Below are 7,177 nucleotides of genomic sequence, written 5' to 3' on the forward strand. Positions count from 1 at the left end.
AGTTGTATTTGTATCAGATAAAGTAGGCTTCAGAACAAGGAAAATTACTAGAGTTAAAGACAGACATTATATAATGAAAAATGGATTGATTCATCAATAACTCACAACAATCTTGATGTGTGTGCACCTAAAAATCAGAGGTCAAAAACACACAAAGCAAAAACTGATAGAAGTGCAAATACACAAATTATACATGGAGTCTTCAACATTCCACTCTCAGTAGTGAATAAAACAGTAGATTAAAAAAACAACAAGGATATAGAAGATCTGAATACTCCAGCCACCAACTTGACTTAATTGACATTTATAGAACATTCTGGCTAACAACAGCAGAATACACAATTGTTTCAGGTACACAGGAAAAAAATGAAATCATCCTAAGCTTTTTCTCTGCTCATAACAGAATTAAACTAGAAATCAATAATAGAATGATATCTGGAAAATCCCCAAATACTTGAAAATTAAACAATGCACTCCTAAGTAATCCATTAGTCAAAGGAGAAATCTCAGGGAAAATTAGAAAACTGTTTGAATGCAAATACAAAATATCAAAATTTGTGGAATGTAGCTAAGTGTTTAGAGGAATGTTTATAGCATTAAATACATTTTTTAAAAGGAAAGGACTCAAATCAATAGTTTAAACTTTCATGCTAAACAAAATAAAACAAACAAACAAAAAAAGAGGAAATTAAGCCCAAAGTAAGTAGTACAAAGAAATAACAGAGTATTAAATACTAGAAAAAATAATAGAAAAAAATCAATGAAAATAAATGCTGGTTCCTTAAAACAAACCAATAAAATTGGGAAGCCTCTAGTTAGACTGATAAAGGAAAAATAAAATTTACAAATTACCAATACCACGTTAATAAAACAATATTAATAACTTTATCCTAATAAATCTGATGTCCTGGGTGAAATGCACAAATTCCTTAAAAAACAAAAATTGCCAAAAGTGACCCAAGAGGGGAAAGAAAACTTGAAGAGTGCTATGTACATTACAGAAATTGAAAAGTTCAAGCCACAAGTGAATTTTATGAAACTTTAAAAGAAGAAATAATAAAACTTCTAAATAAACTTTTTCATAAAATAGAAAAGGAGGAAAAATTTCCTAACTCATTTTATTGAAGCCAGAATCACCCTGATACCAGACAAACACTGATAAGGAAAGAGAAATACAGAGAATGTAGATGTAAAATCTCAAAAAAACTTTAGCAAATTGCATCCAACTACACATACACATACTGTTGTACAAGTGTGTGTGTGTGTGTGTTAAACATGTTAAAAGAATTCAGATTAGAAAGAAAGAAGTAAAACTGCCTTTATTTGCAAATGTTACATGATGTTTTATATAGATAATCCAACTGAATCTATAATAAACCTATCAGAACCAAAAAGGAAATGTAAAAAGGTCACAGGGTACAAGGCCAACACTCGCACACACAAAAACTCAATTTCTATTTACAAGCAATGAACAACTAAAACAGTTGTTTTAATTAAGATAGCATCAAAACATTGTATTTCTATTTACTAGTAATGACAGAAAATTTTAAAAACATAATAGCATAAAAATATCAGGAATAAAAATGAAAGATGTGTAAAAGCTTTATACCTAAATCTCCAAAATATTGCTGAGAAATCTTAAAGAAAACCTAATTAAATGAAATGTTTAAAAAAAACCTAATTAAATGTTTGTGGATTGGAGGAATCAATATTAGTAAGGTGGCAATGGCCCCTATGTTGTTCTGTAGAGTCAATGCAATCCCAGCCAAAATCCTTGCATACTTGTACAAAGGAGTTGAAAAGTAAATTTTAAAATTTATATAGAAAGGCAAAGGACTTAAAATAATTTTTTTAAAAAGCCGCTCCCACATTTTAGGTTTTTATTATAGCAGCACCTCATTTCCAGGTACCAATATCAGTTTTAGTTACGAATTGCTGTATAACAAATTACTCCTTACAGCTGAGAAGCACAAACATTTATTGTCTCACCATTTCTATGGGGCAAACATCTGGAAGCATCTTAGCTGGAGTCTCTCAAGGTCTCTCATGAGATCACAGTCAAGCTGTTAGCTGGGACTGCAGTCATCTGAAGGCTGGACGAGGGAAAATCTTCACCCACACTTGCTCATGTGATTTTAGGCAATCCTCAGTTTCTAACTGGCTGTTAGCCAGACACCTCAGTTCCTCCTCCTATGAGCAGCCTGAGTGTCTTCACAATTTGGCTGGAATCCCCTAGAGCAAGTGACCCAAGAGAAGAGGGGAGGGTGAGAGAGACGGCACAAGACAGACCAGGACAGACTGATGCCATGGTGTCTCCTAGGGTTTATTTTTCATTTCTGTGTAAATAATATTAAAAGAATTCACAACTTTTTATCAAATGTCACATTTTTTCATGAAAGAAGAGGTTTTAAATTTTTCCATGAGAAAACTATAGGGCTTCATTTTAAATAAATGATGATAATACTATTAATAAAATAAAAATAAGTGAAATGTTCCGAGCACTTACTATGTCCCAGGCACTCCACTGCACACATGTTAAGAGCATGGTCTTTGGCACAGACTGACTGCTGTTGCCTTTCTGACCCACCACTTACTGGTTATGTTCCTCTGGGCAAGTTCTTAAACTCTCGGTGCCTCAGTTTCCTCATCTGTAAAATGGAGGTAATAATAATATTCACCTCATAGAGTTGTTATGAAAATTAAGTGGGTCACAATACATGGATCACTAAGGGGCTGGCATCTAAGAAGCATTTTGTAAGATTTAGCTAATATCCATGTTAGGTAGCATTTACAAATGTCTTCTCATTTAATACTCAGAATACCCTAGGGGGTAAGAACAATTATTATTTGACCCCATAGGAAAAGCAGTTGAGCCTTGGAGATGTAAGTTAAGTAATTCATCTAAATGTACATGAATGAGTGGCAGAACTGAGTTCTATGCAATTCTTTGGCCAGAGGTTACTGAAAAAAAATTAAAAGTCCCAGATTGGGGTGGAGAGAGATCAAAAGTGAAGATAGAATCTAGATCAGAGAACTCACTAGCAACTATAATTGTTTGGAAGTTATTTTAAAAGAATATTGAAATAGAAGAAATTTTCTTTCTTTCTAGTACCTAGTTGTCCAAATGACCACATAGTTCTTACAGGAAAAGTGAACATAAAATATCAGAAAGCAGATAATCTGGCAAGAGAATAGTGAAGTGGAAGAAAGACGTTTGAAAACCTGCTACCCATCTCCGAAGTCTAACTGCCATTGGAGTCCCTCTTCTATGGTACTAAGTTGGAATGTTTTCAATAGCCAGAATTGCTTTTGCTTCTAGCTACCTACCTGCCACTCAGGGTATGATGGACATTAGACCTGTCCACAAATATTCAGTTATCCTCTTCCTGGGAACATGGTGGAACTGCATTTCCCATCCTCCTTTTAAATCAAGCATGGCCATACGGCTTGCTTTGTCCAGTGAAATATGAGTGGAAATGATGTGTGTCAGTACCAAGTGGAAACTTTAAGAACCAATATACCTTTTGCTCCTGTTCAAGTGGTATCTCCTTCAGCCTGGATCCTTGAAGGAATACAGTGCGCAGAGCCTCCCTTTGACCTTCTTTGGACATGAAATATGAGCAGCTAGGAAACCACTGCCATTTAAAGCCACTGAGATTTGGGAGTTGTTTGTCACTCCAGGATAATCCATCTGTTCTGGGATGATTATGCAGTTTCAAAATCTTCTTTTTAAGAATTGTGACATCTGGGAGAAGATGGCGGAGTAGAAGGACGCTCGCAGGTCACCCTCTCCCACAAATACACCAAGACCCACATTTACAAACCCACTCAGCCAACCAGAGCACCTGTGGAACTCCGACAGAACATCGCCCTCTTCAAAAGATAAAGACGCCAAAAATCTGGTAGGAGAGAAGGAAAAAAGAAAGAACAAAAGGCAAAGCAGCGCGGGACGGGTCCCACGGGGAGGGAGCGGCAAAGGAGGACTGGCGCTCGCTCGCTGGGTCTCCCCTCTCCAACTGAGAGGCCAGCGGGACGGAGGGGGAGCCTCCGAGGCTCGGATCTGTACAGAGCAGCCCTTGACTAACAGAACTAAGTTAAACGGGAACAGAGCGTCCCCCCGACACCCAGCCTGAGACGCGGGCCGGCAGCGGCGGGCAGGGCCAGGCTGCACAAGCCAGGCGGAGGACGGAAGTGGCTGCACGGAGGCAGCCCCGGGGGAACGCAAGGGGCTGCGCGCCGTGGCTGTGGGTGCACAGGGCAGAACAACCTGGGCCCTCCATAAAACAGCAAGGTTGATGTGCTCTCGGGGGAAGGGTGCACACCCCCATCTCTGAAAACCCGCGGAAAGTTTTCGGGGGAAGAGAGGCGGGGCTCGGGCACAGCCGCCATATCCTCCGCGCTGAGCACTCAGGCGGGGGCGGGGGCGAAACCTGCATCCACACCCAAGGGCTTAGCAGCCTCAAAGACCAGACTGAGACTGGCCTGTAGCCCGGGGCAGATAGGATCCTTCCATCCTGGTCCCTCAGAGAACTTGCTCCACAAAGACAAACAAGGAGCTGGGTTTTGGCTCGGAGCAGGGACAGGGCTGTCCCTCGGTCTTACCCGAGCCCACCTGCAGAGAGCCGACCAGGGCGGAGCGCGCAGCTGCACAGAGAGCGAAACTACCGGCGGCGCAGGTAGAGGGAGAGTGCCGCGCCCCCCCCCCCCCCCCCCCCCCCCCCCGCCTTTCGTGCAGGAACACAGCCCCTGACCGAGGTGCTGGGAGGGGGCACGACCCGCCCTCCTACCCGACCAGTCTGCAACATCTGACTGCGGCATCCGGAGGGGCAGTGACCTGCCCACCCACAGCAGAGGAGAGCTGCACCTGACCCAGTGTTAGGAGGCGCGATCTGCTTGCCAACAGGTGCTGGGAGCAGCACAGAAGAGGGCGCCAACGGAGGGCCTCTGAAAACAGCAAGCTGAGCTTCCAAAACAGGATGAAGACAGAAAGACTTCACATTAAAAGCACACAGACTCCAGGAGAACACCGACAAACCCCCCCCCCCTTTTTTTTTTAAATCTGTTTTTACCTGTTCTATTTTCTATTACTCTCTTAATCTTTACTTCCTAATTCATTTCTATTTCTCTTGGGTTTTGATGTCCTGCTATTGATTAGACACAGGTTTCAAATACATCTATTCATCTCCCCCCCCCTTTTTTTTGTAAAGGTTTTAAAAGGATGTCTCAACCTGATTAATACTCTGCTTCAACTCGCTCTTCTATTATTCATTATACACTGTTTTCAAACCCTCTTTCTCCCTTCTTTTAAAATTCTTTCTCTCTCTCTCTCTCTTATTTTTTTTTTCTTTTTTTCCTAAGTTCTATTCCTAAATAGGCATCAGATAGATAAAATCCTTAAGGACCAAAATAAACAACTGATACTCCATAAACCACAGTGCCAGAGAGGTATGAGCAAGATGAAGAAGCAGAAAAACCTTTCCCAATTAAAAGAACAAGAGAAATCCCCTGAAAGAAAGATCAACGAAATAGACATCGATAGCCTACTAGATCAAGATTTCAAAAAAGGAGTGATCGAATTGCTGAAGGAATTAAAAGAGATAGTGTTTAGAGATATAAAATATGTCAAAAGTGAAATTGAAGCTATAAAGAAGAGCCAAGTAGAATGGCTAAACTCATTGACAGAGATGAGGAATGATCTAATAGCTGTGCAAAGCCGACTAGATAATGCAGAGGAACGAATTAGTGATCTAGAAGACAGGGCAATAGAAAGCACCCATTCAGAAGAACTACAAGAGAAGCAAATAAAAAATAATGAAAATAGCATAAGGGACCTATGGGATAATATAAAGCATCCCAATCTTCGCATAATAGGGGTCCCAGAAGGAGAAGAAAGATCAAAGGGGATTTAAAAGGTTTTTGAAGAAATCATGACTGAAAAATTCCCAAACTTAAAGAAGGAATCAGATATCCAAGTACAGGAAGCTCAGAGGGTCCCAAACAGGAAGAACCCAAATAGACCCACACCAAGACATATCATAATCAAGATGGCCAGAGTCAAGGATAAAGAAATGATTCTAAAGGCAGCAAGAGAAAAGCAAAGAGTAAGTTACAAGGGAACCCCCATAAGGCTCTCAGCTGATTTCTCTACACAAACACTACAGGCCAGAAGGGAGTGGCAAGATATATTCAAAGCCCTGGATGAAAAAAAGATGCAGCCTAGGGTCCTTTATCCAGCAAGGCTATCCTTGAGGATAGAAGGAGAAATAAAGAGTTTCACAGGCAAAAAAAAGCTGCAGGAGTTTAGCAACACTAATCCCATGCTAAAAGAAATATTGAAAGGGCTATTCTAAATAGAAAAGCAGCAGGATGCTACAGAAATGAGAAACACATAACTGGAAAGGTGATAACTCATGAATTACAAATAAAGTAAACATGAAATTATAAAAGAAGACATACAAATCACTGAGAGTGGGAGAGGGAGGCAGGGAAATATAGAATATTTTTTTCTTTCTTTTTAAAATTTTTTTAACAGTAGGATGGGTTTGAGATCATGTTACTATCAGTTTAATAAAAACAGTTATAGTAATGGGTTGATAGAGTTACAAAAAAGGGTAACCACAAGCCAAAAATTTACAAAGGAGTCACAAAAATTAAATAAAATCCATGATAATACAAAGGAAAATTACGAAACCACAAAAGGAAGAAGAAAGGAACAAAGAGGATATACCAATTCAACTGCAAAGATAAGTTCAAAATGGCAATAAACACACATCTATCATTAATTACTGTAAATGTTAATGGACTAAATGCTCCAGTCAAAAGACACAGAGTGGCAGACTGGATAATAAAGCAAGAACCTTCAATATGCTGCATACAAGAGACCCACTTTAGGGAGAAGGACACATATAGATTGAGGGTGAAAGGATGGAAAAGGATATTCCATGCAAATGGAAAAGCCAAAAAAGCAGGTGTTGCAGTACTGATTTCAGACAAAATAGACTTTAAAACAAAGGCCATAAAGAAAGATAAAGAAGGACATTTTATAATGATTAAAGGAGTGATACAAGATGAGGATATTACACTCGTTAATATATATGCACCCAATATAGGAGCACCGAAGTACATACAAGAATTACTAACAGAGATAAAGGGGGATATTGATGGGAATACAATCATA

At 39.6% G+C, this 7,177-nt stretch overlaps 1 long non-coding RNA gene across 1 annotated transcript; it reads right to left on the reverse strand.

Moving 5' to 3' along the window:
- Positions 1–2,008: 2,008 nt before the first annotated feature.
- Positions 2,009–3,735, reverse strand: LOC116667134. Its single transcript, XR_004323901.1, has 3 exons — positions 3,522–3,735; positions 2,507–2,648; positions 2,009–2,232 (listed from the first exon to the last, which is right to left on the reverse strand). It is a non-coding gene; the product is annotated as an uncharacterized LOC116667134 (long non-coding RNA).
- Between the last annotated feature and the right edge of the window lie 3,442 nt (positions 3,736–7,177).

This window comes from Camelus ferus, chromosome 2, assembly GCF_009834535.1.
Source record: "Camelus ferus isolate YT-003-E chromosome 2, BCGSAC_Cfer_1.0, whole genome shotgun sequence".
Lineage (NCBI taxonomy): Eukaryota > Metazoa > Chordata > Mammalia > Artiodactyla > Camelidae > Camelus > Camelus ferus.